The sequence below is a fragment of the Gossypium hirsutum genome, chromosome D01, assembly GCF_007990345.1.
Source record: "Gossypium hirsutum isolate 1008001.06 chromosome D01, Gossypium_hirsutum_v2.1, whole genome shotgun sequence".
NCBI lineage: Eukaryota > Viridiplantae > Streptophyta > Magnoliopsida > Malvales > Malvaceae > Gossypium > Gossypium hirsutum.
In genome coordinates, this window is record NC_053437.1 from 43264454 (window position 1) to 43281619 (window position 17166).

Genomic DNA, 17166 nt, shown 5'->3' on the forward strand with positions numbered 1-17166 from the left:
CTAACATCATCAAAACCATCGCTGATCACCCCATTTTCAAACTCCAGCGGTTTTGCACAAGTTTCAGGTTAATTCTGCTAAACTCACCAGCCAGTTTGTGCAATTGTCTGAGATTTTATTTTTGAGCCATGGACTCAAACTCCGGAAGCTGGGCAAGGCAATCCTACCACTCTAGAAAGAGGAACTAGGTGCAAAGACGATCATGAAGAAAGTCAGATAATGAGGATTCTACCAAATAAATAAGGGGGTTTCATTTTCTTTATTATTTTAAGATATTTTAGGTTTAATTACTTTTACTTGTTTTATTTTTCTTTTTTGGTTTTTGCATCATAAATATTAACTTGCAATTATGAATAAAATTAAACAAACTTGCAACTTATTTCTAAATTCACGAAAAAATAAAAAGTGTGGTAATGTGAATGTGCATGCCTGGGATTGATTCTGGTTAGGAAAGACTTGGTTTTTAAGCGGTCGAAATTGACTCACTTCCATTCCTTGGGACCCTACCCGATGCACATTTCAAATTCACTTTTTTGATTTTGCCCATTCTGTTTTGTGTTGTAAACAATGAAGACATTGTTACTCTTTAGTGGGGGACTAGAAATTACAATTTTTAGCAATTTTTGACTAAAATTATTATTTTTCCATTAAGTTATGTTATAGTAAAATATTGCTCAGAATTTTAATTTTTGTTTAATTTTGTTAGCTTTAGTATGTATTAAATTATGTTATACTTTTATGCTAGCTTAATTATGGCAAAAATGCTGAACTTAGTAATTGTCTATAAGTCAAACCATGAAATTTTTTAATTCCTTAGAAAAACTAAGCATACATGAAAGTTTAAGCCTTTAGAATTGACTTAGTAATTCCCTTGATACGAAATCCTAGGAGGCATGGTAATTTGAAAATGATTTAGGCAAATTTTTGTTGTACTATTTGAGCTTTTCAAGCCAACCTTAGTAAATAGTTATCGCTTGAAACCCTACTTTGAGCTATATGGCCTGATGTTTTTTCAGAACTTTTCATTAATAAGTCATACCTTCCTTAATATTTATCTCTACTTGTCCCAAATCTTAGACTCAGGTCATCTAGAATATTTTTTGTGATTAAGTTTGGGGGAGTTACAGAGAAGTACTAGAATGCTCAAGAACAAAATGTTGAGTTATATGCTCAAGAAAGCATTTGTGTATGCTTAAAAAAAAATCTAATTGTTGAAAAAAGATGTAAAATGAGCATTTGTACTCAAACTCAAAAGAAGTTGGTGTTCTTGGGGATAATTGTATTTGGAAGGTTTGAAGTAAGCTAAGTTTACGGTTTTAACTTAAAAATTATCTATCTCTTTCCTACCTTGACCCAAGCCACGTTACAACCATATTAAATACCTATTGATTTAGATTTCTGTGCCGACTACATTAGTGGAGAGGAATTACTGAACTTAACATATGAAGGCATAATTAAATGTTAGGATTATTACGTAGTTTAATCGGGGGAAATAAAAACTGATTGGAAAGCGCATTAAGGACACACTTGTTAAGGGAATAAATTGAGTACATATTTTTGTTAGAAATATTAATATTTGAAAATAATTGAGTGATATTGTACTCAAGTTACATGTGTACAAAATTTTTATTTTTTATCATAATTTTGCTAAAAACATAACTATGGGAAGGATTTATTTCGTTTGAAGGGGCTTTTTTGTTTTTGAAAAAGTGACTCCTTGAATTATAATGCAAGTTAGTATATATCATTACTTAGGATGAGCAATGAATTAAGTTTGGGGGTGTGATAACTTTGAAATATATAAACATTTACAACACTTTATAACAAGTAAATCATGCAAATTTTGAGTTTTTTTATAACAAATTTTTTAATTCTATTACAAATTTATAAAGTTGATAAAATTAAATTCAAATATATATTGTTACTTATTTAAATGCTAATTTTACATATTTTTTCCAATTTGATGTTGTTTGGTGCATTAGCAGAAGAAACAATCTTGAATCTTACCTTTTTGATTGTCAATGTCGTACATTTCCACGACATGAGCCATGCAGAAGTGGGTTGATTTATGATCAACTTTGGATGCCAAATTAAAGAAATATTGGACCTTGACAAATCTTTTGACCCAGCTTTAGAATTGGGACAACGTAATGGACAACCTGCTAGGGAGATAAGAACCCAAATTGTCCACTAAGTAGGAGAAGACCCAATTGTCCATAGAGGTGCCCAAATCAACCACCCAATACTTGGTATAATATTTAAAATGAGGCACAAATATTCTCCATGTGATTTTTCAACTCCCTTCCCCAGTTTAAGGTTCTCTCCCATGAATCAAGCATGAAAGTAGATAAAAATAACAAAGCCATCCACCCTCTTTCCTCGAAGCAAGAGCTGGCTATGGGAAGAGAGAAATTCAAGGCTCTCATTTGCTAAAAATAGCTGTACCTACTACAGTTTGAGGTTACATATTCCCGATTTCTTTTTTTGTCTTACACTTTATATACAATATATAATAATGTTGATGAGTAACTTAATTTCATGAAATAAGAAGGGATGTCACTATTTGTAATTTGATTGGTCAGTCATATATGTTTGAAGTTGAACTTAAACATTACAATTACAGACCAATTCTCCATATTTACTTCAGGTACTCACGATGTACAGTGATGAATCGAGTTATCTATTAGATAGCATCAAGGAAGTATAATTTCCTACATATTTTCACCTTCTAATCAATATACTTATAAAATCATTAAAAATAAATATTTCATCCATTCTTTTCCAATTAGCAGACAACTACGTTACACATAGCACCAACCATCCCAATGCATTAATACAATCCAGTCCAAGTAAAGAGGAAACAGAAAAGAAAAAACTTCCACGCACTTGTTAAAACCATACGTACTAGACTCTAAGTTTCAATCAACACTTAAATGTATTTTCATCATTTAAATTATTTTAATTATATAAAATTGATTTATGTGTAAACTATCAAAATAATCACTTTTGTTTACCTCAGGTTACATTTTAGTCCCTTATGTTTGAAAAGTTACGTTGTAGTCACTTACGTTAACGTGTGGTAACATTTTAGTCACTGAGTCGTTAATTGCGATTAACGGTGTAACAATAAGCTGACGTGGCACGTTAAATTATAATTTTAAACAAAAAAATTTAGGTTAAATTATACAATTGGTCCCATATTTTTTCTTTTTGAGCAATTTATTTTTTTCTTTTATGTTCTTTTAACTTTCTCTTTTTTTCTTTATTTTTCATTCTCTTCTAATTCTTCCTCTGTTTTCCTCCCTTCTCCATATCTTTTAATGTAGTTTTTCTATGTTTTCCATTTGTCAAAACTAAAAAGGAAGAAGGAAAAGGAAAATAAAGAAATAAAAAGAAAATTTAAAATTTAAAAAAAAAATGCTTTTATAAAAATTTGGTATTTGATCTGTCGTAATTTGATACGTCAAATTAGGCTCTACAAAACACTTAAGGAGCTTATTCTCAAGCAACTTAAGTGTCTTTTATATGCTTTTGTCGATTTTTAGCTTTTACCATTAATAAACATTTTGCGTAGTTTTACATCTTTTGAGACCTAAATTAGCAAAACTATGACATGGGAAACCTAAATATGTATTTAAGCTGGTGTAGGAAGACGACAATAATTTGACGTCAAGGAAAACATCATTCAGCATGGGTGTCGCGAAACTGATGCTATGGAAGTTACGATAATGAGTCTCTTTGTCTTGAGGATGCAAAACTTCTACGAGAAATCAACTTGGAGCTTACTGTCGAGAGAGTCGCGACACCGACCCGAAAGTCGCTACACCAAGCCTCCAAGGTCATGATATACCTGAAGGTGTTGAAGTGAAGAAATTGTGGCCACCACTAGTGATGTTGCAACAATGACTAGTGGATGTCACGACACTGAGAACCGCCACAACCATTGGTGCACCACCATTGAGGGTGTCATGACATCGATGCCTGACGAGTGAAAAATTACTATAGGGGTAGCCTTTTCCCCAACAGTAGCCCAAGCCAAAATAAAACTTTTAGTGGCATTTTTGTCTTAAATTTGGAATTGTATTCAGCTGATAAAAGCATTTTTGGCTTAACACTTTAAAGGAGCCAACTTTCTTTCATCTTTTAAAGCTTAGTAGGTAGTTTCTTCTTTATATTTTAGGGTTTAGTTCATTAACTTTTTTGAGTTTAGTAAAGACCAAAACACGATCTCTAAACATTCTCTTTTCCTTGGGACATGGATGCTTACGGTGCAACCTTTACAGTACTCGCTCTTTTAATCCTTTCCTTAAGGGGGTTTCATTGGAACTGCAGCTCCAGCCTATGGTGGATCATTAAAATAATTATCACTTTTCATGGTTCTGGCAGACTCCTGCCCTTCATTAGCCTTTCTAGACTCCACCAGCCATTTCACCTTGGGCTGACAGTTTTTTCTACAAGACTCCGGTAGGTTTTCCCAAACTCACATCTACTTGGCGGTTGACCTCTTGTTTAGCCCAATTTCGCATCCTCTCAAATAGTGTGGAATTCACACCTTCGTTGGTAGTCTTGGATTGATCATAACATGTATACCTCTCTATTTGTGGAGTCACTTCCTCTTTGCACCTTTGTTAGTTTGAGACATTTTCTGAACCACTCTTATTATCGCCTTTGGGGAATTCTCTACTGGTATGTTGATCTATGGACTTTCCTAGTTTAAGCCCGTGTTTACTATCCCAACGAACTACTCTGTGTTTACTGTTTCGATAGACTACCCCATTTTTACTGTTCCAATAGACTACTTCGTATTTACTATCCCAACGGGCTAATTTGGTAACCATAACTGAGCTACGGTCTTACACCTAAAATCTCTATTGAGGTGTTGCCCCAAAGGATCGTACCGCCGTCGTGGTGTTACTCTATGAAACCTTATAACTATTGACATTGATTCACCTTGTATCTACCTTGATGCTCGAACACCAAAGTGTCTCCTCTATAAGTCCCAAAGTTTCAAACATCACAGTTTGCTCCCAGCAATCTTCAATGGCGGAATCTTAACGAAATTACAATTCCCCTATTCCTATGTCCATTCCTCCGTTTCACCGTTCCTAACCTTGATGTTTGAACATTGCAGTGTCCGCTCTACAAGGCCTGGAGCTTTACTCATCACGATTTGCATTCAACAACACTATGTGGCGGCACTTAACAGAATTACCCTTTTTCCCATCCTAACTTTATCTAATCTTGTCAATCATTTTCTCCACACCAAGCATATCAAATAGATTATCATTATATGTTCGACACACCAGCTACTAATTATCAAATTTCTATTACTAAACAATCAAGAAACTCACACAAAAATTTGCACATGCACTGCCTACTCTTTTTTGAAGTACATACACACAAGTGATGTTAATAAATCACAAAACGTCATCTATAATCTAGAAGGTAAAGTACAGAAACTCACCTTGCTTCTTTATTTTTAATAGCTTAGTTTAGTCCAAATGCCAGAGCCTCCTTTTTCCAGGCAGCTAAGCGTAACAACCACTTATCAGTTATCTTGAAGGCATTCAAACCTTAAAAACCCAAAATTCATCATTATAGGAACTTTTTAAGAGTTCTTACCCTATATATTTCTTTAATCTATTAGTACAGAGAGGTAAGGAAACTTACCAGTTCCCTAATTTCTCTAATACCAGGCTTAAATTCACACGACTATTGTGCCATACAGAGCTGCCTTTACCTAATTCTTCCACTTCTTCAGAGCAACTAAAGAAGATGGTGTTATAGGAAGGAAAATGTGTAAGAAAAATTGAGAAATTCTATCTCCATACTCACACATACCTATATATATACTCTATTAGCACGATCTTCACCGATTGCCACAGTCATTTATCATTAAATATTTTGTCTCCCATTATGCAACTAGCCAGTTCTATTCTAACCAAACCAAAATTGAGATCCAACTATTCGCAATTCAGCCTCTGGATTTTTCTGAAGGTCTTAGTGGAGTCTAGATATGTGCTAATCCTTCTAATTTAACCCTAGCTTCCTTGAATTTTGGGTCAGTAGAAATAACCGGGTGTTACAACTCCCCCTCTCTTAAAAAAGTTTTTGTTCTTGAAATTTCCTCTCTTACCTAAATTTTGAGATGGGATCCACTAAACTTCCCTTTTCTCTTAAATAATATCTTGCATACCTACAGGAAAACACCTCTGCCATTCCCAATGATCTTGGCGTTAACCTGTTGTAAATTTTCCTAACATTTATAAAGCCATTCTGAGCTACTTCTGCTCAAATGGAGGGTTATCCTTTCTTCGTATAGGGTGCATAATTTTTCAAGAATTTTTCCATAGCTATTTGGTGAATTTTTGGTTTGACATACATCATTTGATGGGCATTCTCATTTTCTGATCCTCGAAGGGTTTAAGAAAATCCCTCTTGGTAACTAATGAGTGTCAACCCCTAGTTGGGAGACCCGAACCATTGCTGGAATTTTGAAATTTAACTTCCCACGAATGCTTGGTCATTTAAAATCATGTTATATAGAGAAAAGGAACTTTCCGTCACCGTATTTTTTGTTTCCTCTCCCGAATCTTCTTGTTGATTTAGTTCGTCTATAAAACCTTTAGCTATTTTCTTCCATTTCTCCCGAATCTTCAAGTTTACCATTCTAAGGCATTATCCACATTTTGAGTGACTCGTCCTCAATCCTTTTCATATTTCACAACCTACAACAACTTCATGATGTCCTGATTTAGGTTATTGTTAGGAGGAAGAAGAAAGGACTACTTGATTGGATTCGAAGGGGTTATGGTGGCAATGGGCCCTCTTCCACGCGTAGGCGTGGATTATCTGAACTCAGAGCTAGTATTCCTATTGAATCACTGTTATACGAATGCAGGGCTTCTTGTGAGGGCATGTTAGAAAAATTATCATCTAGAGGAATCCCACTGCCCAATTTTACCTATAATTTTTAAATCGTGGAAAGAGATTGCTAGTTGAGTGATTCTCGCAATGGATTCATCCCCCTGTTATACTTATTGGAGGTAGACTTCCATCTTCTTTTGCATCTTTTCTTTTGTAGGGTGCTAAATATTTATGGAATTGCACACGAATAGCTTAACGATACTTCATTGAGGACCTTGATATCTTGTTTCATTGAAGTAGTAAACACTGTGAGCCTCCATTCTTGGGAATGTCTTAACATTTTTACAAGCTAAAGGTTATTACCCAGCGGATCTTAGCCGGGACAGTCTACTTTTGCACTCGCGAGAACCACAAATCTATCGTTCAAAGTTCCTCATTAATTTTTTACTCAGACCACCATAAGTTCATACAGGTGAAAGGGAAGCTTGAGGGTAACTTTAGCTTCCCTACAAGGTGTTTTATCCCTTACGAGTCTATTTGTGTTCAATTACAACTAATTGTCTTAGACCTTTCTAGGTCACAATATGAACGCTTAAGGTTGGGGCATCCTTTAAGGTTGAACAAACTCCTAAGGAACATTTTTCGTTATTGTTGAGAAGAGTAAAGCCCTAATGAATTTAGATTGGTGGACTTAGCGTTGGGAGCAGACCCTCAAAGAGTCAAGCCCGATAGTAAAGCATGGCTTTTCGGGGCCTTTGAAAAGTTGGACCAGTCATTAGTGAGGAAAATAAAAGAGCCTTCCATCCCAAGGTATACCTCTTTCATGCTTGTCCCCGTCCATGTTTGATCTTGAGGGTATCCAATCTCACCATGTCCATATTAATCCTACTACTGACTCCTAGTTTGTCATTGTAGGCTCTCCCTTTCCCTTTAACACTTTCCAACATCCTGCTCACATGGATGTTGAGTTACTTATGGAAATTGCTCAAGAAGGCGTAGCGAGGCTTGACAGTTAGGTGCGAGCTATTAGAAGTCATCATAAGAGGCAAAGGCTAGAAAGAGAGTTCTCCAATACCGGGGAAAAGAGTGAAGCTAGTTTAGGTCACCAAAGACCTGGGAATGAACATTCAGCGTAAAAGAGGGAACCCCCTTTTGACACCTATTGATGTCTCAACCTAGGGTTCCAATCTGGGTTGCTATCATTTCCACTTCACCCACTTACTTGATTGGCGTTATAGATTCTACCCTTTCCTTGGGTGGGAGACAAAACTTCTTCCCTTAGCGAAGGCATATTGGTAAAGATCAGTATCATTTTCCTCATTCTTAATTTATGAAAAACAAGATAGGGTCCTGTCCTTAGAACTGAAGGGATTCTTTTAGCCTTCTTCTTCTTTCGAGGGCATTCGCAATCCCAGCCTTGTTAAGCTGGTGAGCTCTTGCTCAATAATAGTCGTGGAGTGGGAACTTATGAGTTGGGCTTTGAAACAGGCATGTAGAGATGTTGGGGCCAATCAAGCTAATTCTGAGAGGACCACCCTTTTGAGAGAACAATCATTTGCCCAAATTCGCCAATCCTATGGTGCCCTTATTCTCGACGGCTTGAGAGAAAGCGTTAGAGGAAAAGGTCCGTCATCTGGAGGCCCTAGAAAGAGTAAACTCTAATTCAGATCAGCAGCCTTTCGAATCTTTTTGATTGATGTGTTCCTCCATTTTGCTCGTTGCTCTTTTGCTAAGGTTTCTTAATGTTGCCGGCCAAGGTAGTGTCTTGACAAAGCTTTTGTTGGCCAAAGAACGGAAAGGAAAATGGGAAGGCTAGGCATGGGGAAAAGGGGACAAGTGAGGAAATGAGAGAATGCTAGTGAATGAATGAATTAAGGGATGGCTTGAAAGGTGAAAGGTGTGTGGTATTTATAGGTGAAGGTAAGAGTGAAGTTTACTAAAAATAGAATTTGAAATTTCTATTTCTCTCATGCTTGGTTGACAACAAATTGTGGAAGAGGAGATGACTTGGTTGCTTCATTTTGAATTCAAAACTTTTCTATTAATAGGCATAATGTGGACGATTTCAAATGGTAGACTTGTGTTTTAATTTCTGACATCTTTCCAACTGTAGGGACCTTTAACAAAATATCTCAAAGCTTATTTTTGGGTAGCCATTTGCTTGTTCCAAAATTGGGCTTTAATTCCTCCTTGTTGGATGGTTTTTTAGTCCAATAAATAATGAAACTTGTCCATTATGTAGCACACCTTTACTGGGTCAAATGAACATATTTATGACCGAGTTTTACATGGTCTTGCTATCCAAATAGAGCGAGTATGTGCATGTCCATGCAACATTTATATTAATCTCATCTTCCATGGTCCCACTGCATAGTGAAAATTAACATATTAATAATTAACATGAAAATAACATAAATTATGAGTAAAAATCATGTAATAAAACATAATTTCACATACTATATAAATTCATGTCCAATATTAATATTTAAGTAAAATTCACTTAATTCAATAACAATTATTCAAGATTAACATATTTATTAAATCAAAAGGTGGTAACATTAACATATTTATTAACATATTTATCATATTTTCCTCAAACTTTGATCACCAAGAAAAATTTAGTTAAAATAGGTGCAAAAGAATAAGATAAAATAAAAAATATGATAATATGGCTTATGATGTAGGTAATTTGCAATAAACAGGCCATTAAGCTCAAAAATTAAGTTTCAAGGGTTAATTTAATAAGGTCAGCTTGAAAGGCTCAAATGATCCAAAGAAAACGTGCCTATATTGTATTAGATTCTTATACCTCCTAGGATTTATACTTAAGAAAGTTATTAAGTCAATTCTAAGGACTTAAACCTTCATACATGCATATTTTTAAAGAAATCAAATTTTCATGGAAAATACTACAAAAGACTAAAGAACATACAAGCATTCCATCACTTAAGATAACACAAGAATAACTTAGATAAAATTAGAAATCATGCTTGCATTTTAACAGTTATGAACAATAATTCTCTCTGAACATTCATTTATTTTAACATACTTAAGTAAAAAGATTGAAACACTTTAAAATATAAATGCCTTACCCCCCTTAAAAAGAAGCAATATCCTCATTGCGAAAGCAAAGTAATGAATGAAAATTGAATACTAGGAGAGATTGTAAGAAAAGTGAGATGAGTCATAAAGACTATTTAAGTACCAAGTCTTTCTCAACAATCCAATCCTAGCCTTTTCATTACCATTACCACATCACTTTGCTTTTCCTAACGAAGAGGAATAGAGCTTATTTTATTTATGCTTGCTATTTATTATGCGAAAGCATAATTCTAACTAGGAAATAACAATAAATAGCTAAAAAGAAATAAAAACTAAGGACAATAAATTCCCCCTTTTATTTATTTGACTTATCCTCCTCATCTTCCTCCTTTGATGTTTCATCTTGGCTTTCATCGTTATATTCCTTCCAAATCTGGGAACCCAGGAATAAAACTGTTAGAGATATTTTTTAAAGTATTCCTTATAGAATCATCTCTAACTTTTGCATATTTCCAATAAGCTTGATGTTGTTTATGCATAAATTTGATCATATCCATCATAATTGAGAATTTCAATTTCTTCACAGTGTTTGAAGAAGTGACCATAACAATGGTCAACTCAGGATCAACACTTGGTTCAATTGGCTCATTAGCATTTGTGTAACACCCTAAACCCAGCCTAGACGGGAAGGCCAATTCTAGAACGTCACATTAACTTACCAAAATACAATCATACTTAGAGTGAGTTCTTCTATCATTGTTAAGTTATAAAATCATTCATTATTTGAAACATAGTTAAAACATAGAAGCTTAAATACGAAATCAACGACATAAATTGACATACACACACACATATATAATAATTTCGATTGATGACCGAGTCCCACGTCCATCAGCAGCTTAGTTATTAGAATTCCCTAAAATTCATTCAAAATAGTTAGTGTATTGCAACTTAGAACATAACATAAATAAATTAGCCTATGTATAAGAGCTTAGATATTTTTGAGCGTTCAGATAACAAACTCGGTCTGATCAGTAAGATTAACAGCTTAAAATAGTTTCAGGCACAAAACAGTTCTGGTACATAGTAGATTGGTTACAGACGCAAGTATAATACAAATACAATAGCAGACACAGATATAATACGAGCACAAATACAGAGGCAATTCCCTACCCCAACCATTACACACCATCTCCATCCACCTTACACACCAATAGGTATATAATACCCATCCATCCCTACACACCTCATAGTGATCGTATGACATGTAGTGTTTACGGTTTCACTACCAGATTAGACATAATTATGAGTGATTTGACCATAAAATCAATGCAGAATGCTTCGTTCAATTCATAACTTCCGCCCCTATGCAGTTGCAGAATAGATAAGATACATATATATAATTTAGTTCAGATATGATCACACACTTCTAATATAACAGAGTGTTGATATCATTAATATCTAGCCCATACCGATATCCAAAATCAACTAATGTTCATGATAAAATAGCTCATACAATTCAATTAAATTTATACCCACCGTACGAAAGACTTACTTTCATTTCGAACATCAATTACAACTCTAACAAAATTTCATTTTCCAGGCTCACACATTCATGTGGCTCCACACGGTCCGACACATGGCCGTGTGACTGCCCGTGTGTCTTAAATCTAAAATCAGTGGGTTACATGGCATGGACACATGGTTGTGTTTCTTGCTTGTGTGACCCAAATCCGAAGTCAGTGAGTTACATGGCCTGGACACACGCCTGTGTGACCCCTGCACCTTACTTTCCACACACAGACTAACACACGCTAGTGTGGCTTGCCCGTGTGACCTAAATCTAAAGTTAGGGAGTTACACGATCCACTACACAGCCTCCCTCATGGTTGTGTGGTGTACATGGCCTACACATATGCTTGTGTGGTAGCTCGTGTGTCGTTGACAGTCCCGTTTCTGATGAAGAAAAACGTAGAAAAGAAAAGGGTTTTAATACCCAACTATTACACGACATTGTAGAAGCACCCAAATGCAGATTCCAAGCCTAAAACAAGTTCCAAACATCCAATTTAATAAAACATTCGCAAAATACACAAGTAACAACAATTAATTTTTCGTCGACACCTTCGACTCACTACATGATACGAATCGGAGTCTACTTAACGTGGATTCCCAATATATGCTCGCTTTCTGGGTAAAAAGAGAAGTGCTAGGTATCTCTTGAGTCTCCCCTTGCATATCGAAACACAACGAACAACAAGATTATCAAACACTTTGAGATTTTGAAGAACTTCCCCAATTAGCTAAAAAATACATAATAAGGAAAACAACTAACCTAATTTACCCTAAAGTGTACCGGAGGAAATAATATCGCAACCCAACGTAGCAATTATGCAAGATGGATAGAAAAAAAAGAAAGTTTTAAGAACAAACGTAAAGAAAAAAATATAATTGGGAAGAAATAAAGAAAAATGTCTAAATAACAGTAGAGGGAATGAACACTTAAAATTCAAATCAGTTTTATGGAAAACTGCAAGAACATAAATCTTTGTTGCATACGCAGAGACTTGAACACAGAATCAGGGAATAGGCATATGCTTAACTAGTGAATTAGTAGGCTTTTTCTTGACACAAAAAGGCATAGAATTAAATTTAAACAAGGAATCCTAGCTAAGGGTTCAAAGAAAGAAATTAACAAAATTTCAAAATTTATGCGACCCAAACCTCAAATCTCAAGTGAGCCAGCAGAACACACAAGCACAGAAGCAAATGAATATTCATAAACAACACCTAATAGTTAAAACTCAAATTTTTGGGGTGTTATAACTCTCTCCCCCTAAAAGAAAATTTTAGCCTTGAAATTTTACCTGCTTCAAAAAAATGAATATTGCTGGTGTATCGAATCTTTAGGTTCCCAGGTGGCTTTCTTGGTACCGTGATACCACCATAGGACCTTTACTAGAGGTACAGTTTTCCTTCGTAAGACTTTAACATCCCGTTCAAGAGTCTGAACTAGTTCTTTCTCGAAGGTCAAATTAGGCTTTACTTTAATCTCCTCTACAGGCGGTATATAGGAAGGGTCAGACCGACACCTTCTTAACATTGAGATGTGGAACACATCGTGTATTCCATCAAGCTCAAGGGGCACCTCAAGTATGTAAACAATCGGTCCCACATATTTCAGAATACGATAAGGTCTAATGAATCTCAAACTTAACTTTCCCTTTCGTCCGAATCGAAGGACCTTTTTCCACAACGATACTTTTAGAAACACCTGATCACCCACAGAGTACTCAATATCCTTTGTTTTTAAGTCAGCAGATAATTTCTTTTGGGACGAAGCAGCTTTCAAACAATCCTCGATCAGTCTAACCATGTCCTTAATTTCAGATACTAATTGAGGACCCAAAACCCATCATTCACCTAACTCGGTCCAACACAGAGGAGTACGACACTTACGACCATACATAGCCTCGTAAGGTGCCATCTGAATGCTAGACTGGTAACTGTTGTTATATGTAAATTTAGCTAACGACAGGTGATCTCCCAACTGCCCTGAATTCAATCATACAACTTCTAAGAATATCCTCTAAAATCTAAATAACTCACTCAAATTGTCCATCAGATTGAGGATGATACGCAATATTGAAATCCAATCGTTTACCTAAAGCCTCATGTAATTTCTTCCAAAATTGGGAGGTGAAAGATAGATCCCTATCTGGAATGATAAAAACCAGAACTCCATGTAACCTCACAATCTCAGACACGTATAGTTTATCTAACTTTTGAAGCAAATAATTGGTTCTGATTGGAAGGAAATGAGCAGACTTGGTCAATTGATCAACGATGACCCACACCGAATCCTTCTTAGTGGGTGTCAGAGGAACCTTAACTATCAGGTAGAACCTCTCGACAAACCTTCGTAGTAACCTGCCAAATCGAGGAAAGTCTAAAGTTCAGATACATTCTTTGGTTGTTTCCACTCAACTACCACCTTAATTTTCTTGGGATCGACTTAGATTCCACCGGCAGTAACAACATACCCTAGAAAGGAAACTTCAGATAACCATAACATGCTCGTCGTGTTCGGTTCTAGTCTTTGAATAAACTAGAATATCATCGATTAACACTACCACAAATTCATCCAAATGTAGTTGAAATACTCGATTTATCAGGTCCACAAATGCAGTGGAAGCATTAGTGAACCCGAAATGCATAACCAGGAACTCGTAATGTCTGTAACAAGTCTTGATGGCAGTCTTGAACACATCCGTCTCTTTAACTTTGAGTTGATGGTAACCGTAATGGAGGCCAATCTTGGAAAACACAAAAGCCCCTCGGAATAGATTAAATAAATCATCAATTCTTAGGAGCGGATACTTGTTTTTGACTGTTAACTTATTCAGTTGACGATAATCAATACACATTCTCATCATATCATATTTCTTTTTAACAAACAACACTGGTGCTCTGCCCGGAGGCACACTCGGTCTAATGAACCCTCGGTCGAGAAGTTCTTGAAGTTGATGTTTTAGCTGACCAAGCTCTTTCGTTGCCATGCGATAAGGTGCAGTCGACACTGTAGCTATTCCAACTCAACCTCCCAATTCGGTGATACCCTTGGGAACTCATCAAGTGGATGCCTAATTAGTGAACCAGCAAACTCATTCTTGACATAAAAAAAGCACAAAAGGAGACTTAAGCAAGGAATCGTAGCTAAGGGTTCAAATAAATAAATTAACAAAATTCTAAAATTTATGTGACTAGAACCTTAGATCTCAAGTGAGCCAACAGAACACACAACCATAGAAGTAAACACATATTCACCAACACCACCTAATAGTAAAAACCCAAATTTTAGGGTGTTACAATTCAACTCCTCTCTTAGTTTAGAGACTTCCAGTTCCTTTATAGGTTCTAATTGTTCGGTTCTTCCTCAGATTCTGCTTCTTCTGTCTTAGTAACTAAGTTAGCCTTAGTTTCAAATTTGTTCGATGACTCATCAATTTCTAGTTCTGTTGGTTCACTCAGTTTAGTTGGGTAAGCCCATTAATGATTTGTTTAACCTACTTGATGTTGAAGAAAATGAATACTTTTCCATAATGAAAAATATAAATTGGGATTTTCTTCAACAAGTGCTTAATGTTGTGACAAATCTAATATCACAATAGATTACAAGAAAGTATGGTAGTCATTCTTGTCGAAGGGAATATCTAAAATTGTTGGCTAAGGTATGGTTCTATTTTGTTCGATATAGTTTCATGCCTATCTCACATAGTTCCACCATCTCTATGGAACGAATGCTTTTGTTGGATGCAATTATGACAGAAAGGTCTATCAATGTTAGGAAGATAATTCTCAAGGATATCCATGATTGTGCTAGAAAGAAGACTGGAAGTGCTTACTTTTCATCATTGATAACTTCACTTTGCTTAAAGGCCCAAGTTAAAACAAATGTAAACCTGAAAGGACTATATGTTCAAGGTTGCATCACAACCCATGATCTTGAAAGGTTAGTGGAGAATGTCCATGAACTACTCCTAAGTCACACAAAACTTTACTGCATTAAGATTCTCCGATGTTATATGGTATCGTAAAGCTTCCAGGATCTTTCAATTTTGGAGGTAGCTTGTTCTGTAAGAACGCACTACACTCCTTTGTCAAAGAAACAATCTCATACTAATTAAGCCTTTTTTATTGGACAGAATATCCTTCATAAACTTCACGTAATTAGGCATTTTCTCTAAAGCCTCCACCAATGGGAAGTTGATGTGAAGTTGCTTTAGAACATCCAAGAACTTCTTGAATTGCACCTCTTGTTTCTGCTTATGCTATTTGAGTCTTTGAGGATATGGAACTTTAGGTTGAAATGGACAACTTTTCTGAGGTAAATCTACAAAAAAAGGAGTTAGCTTTGTAGAATTCACTAGTTTAGGGTTTACCTAATCAGATTTTTCAGCATCTAATTTTTTGGTGTAGAAACTTCAACTGTTGGTTGACTTTCCCCCTTCTCAGTAGGCTCATCTTTAATCATAACCTCCTTAGGTTCCAAAATCTTACCACTTCATAATGCAACTACCTTGCAATGTTCCTTACCAAAAATTCCTCAAATTTTCTATATTGCTTGGCAAGGCTCCTAGCGGTATGCTACGAAGCTTTGTAGCTAATCACCTATCTAGTTTTCCAAATTCTTTACCGTTACTATTTGAATTTGGATCAATGCATCATTTTTCGCCATGTACGCCTTTAACAAGTATTCCAAACTATTTGATGACTAAGCTTGAGGTTGTTTTGGAGCTTGTTGACTAATCCTTTGAGATTGATTAGGTCTATGTTGCATATGATTGTTTGGTCCATTTCCTTTGTTACTCTAGGAAAAATTTGGATGATTTCACCTTGATGGATTGTAGAAGTTAGACTGTGGTCCTTGTACACTTCTATTTTGATACTTATTCCTTACATAAAAAATAGACTCGAGATTTGAAGGGCAATTCTCGAAAGAATGACCATCCCCACAATACACACAGGAAACAACATCATACTGACTTGGTGATTGAACTACAAAATTGTTCTAATCATTAGTGGTAAACTATTTTGACATTGAGGAAATAAAAGATACTTGAGAAAATAGTGACGTTAGTACATGCACTTCATGCACTCCAGCTACTCGTCTTCCAAAAATTGCTTGATTTGTCGGCCATTTTTCTAGTGATTCTCTCAATAGTCTCGTAAGCCTCGTTATAAGACTTAGAAAAAATCATACCATTCGTAGAAGCATCTACCATTAATCTTGTATGTGCATTGAAACTATTATAAAATGTCTCTAACTAGATACAATGAGGAATCCCATAATGAGGACACTTACGAAGTGATTCTTTGAATCTTTCCCACACCTCGTATAAGGACTCGTCATCCAATTGTTGGAAAGTAGTTATCTCATTTCACAACTTTGCATTCTTGCTCAGTGAAGAATAGTTTACCAAAAACATTTCTGCTAATTCCTGCCAAGTAGATATTGAACTTGGTGGCAATGAATTTCGTTATACTCGTGCTCAATCTCACAACGAGTATGGAAATAACTTGAACCTTAACGTATCTTTAGTCACACCCACTATCTTAAATGAATCATTCACCTCCATAAAAAATCAAAAGTGAAGATGTGGATCTTCCATGAGCATACCACTAAACTGGCCCATCGTTTGGAGCATTTTAAACATCATTGGTTTCAATTCGAATTAAGGTGCCTCGATATTCGAC

General features: G+C 35.6%; 1 non-coding gene across 1 annotated transcript; it reads left to right on the forward strand.

The window, feature by feature from the left end:
- Positions 1 to 16752: 16752 nt before the first annotated feature.
- LOC121214229 (small nucleolar RNA R71) lies at positions 16753 to 16859 on the forward strand. Its single transcript, XR_005909815.1, has one exon. It is a non-coding gene; the product is annotated as a small nucleolar RNA R71 (small nucleolar RNA).
- The last annotated feature ends 307 nt before the right edge of the window (positions 16860 to 17166 follow it).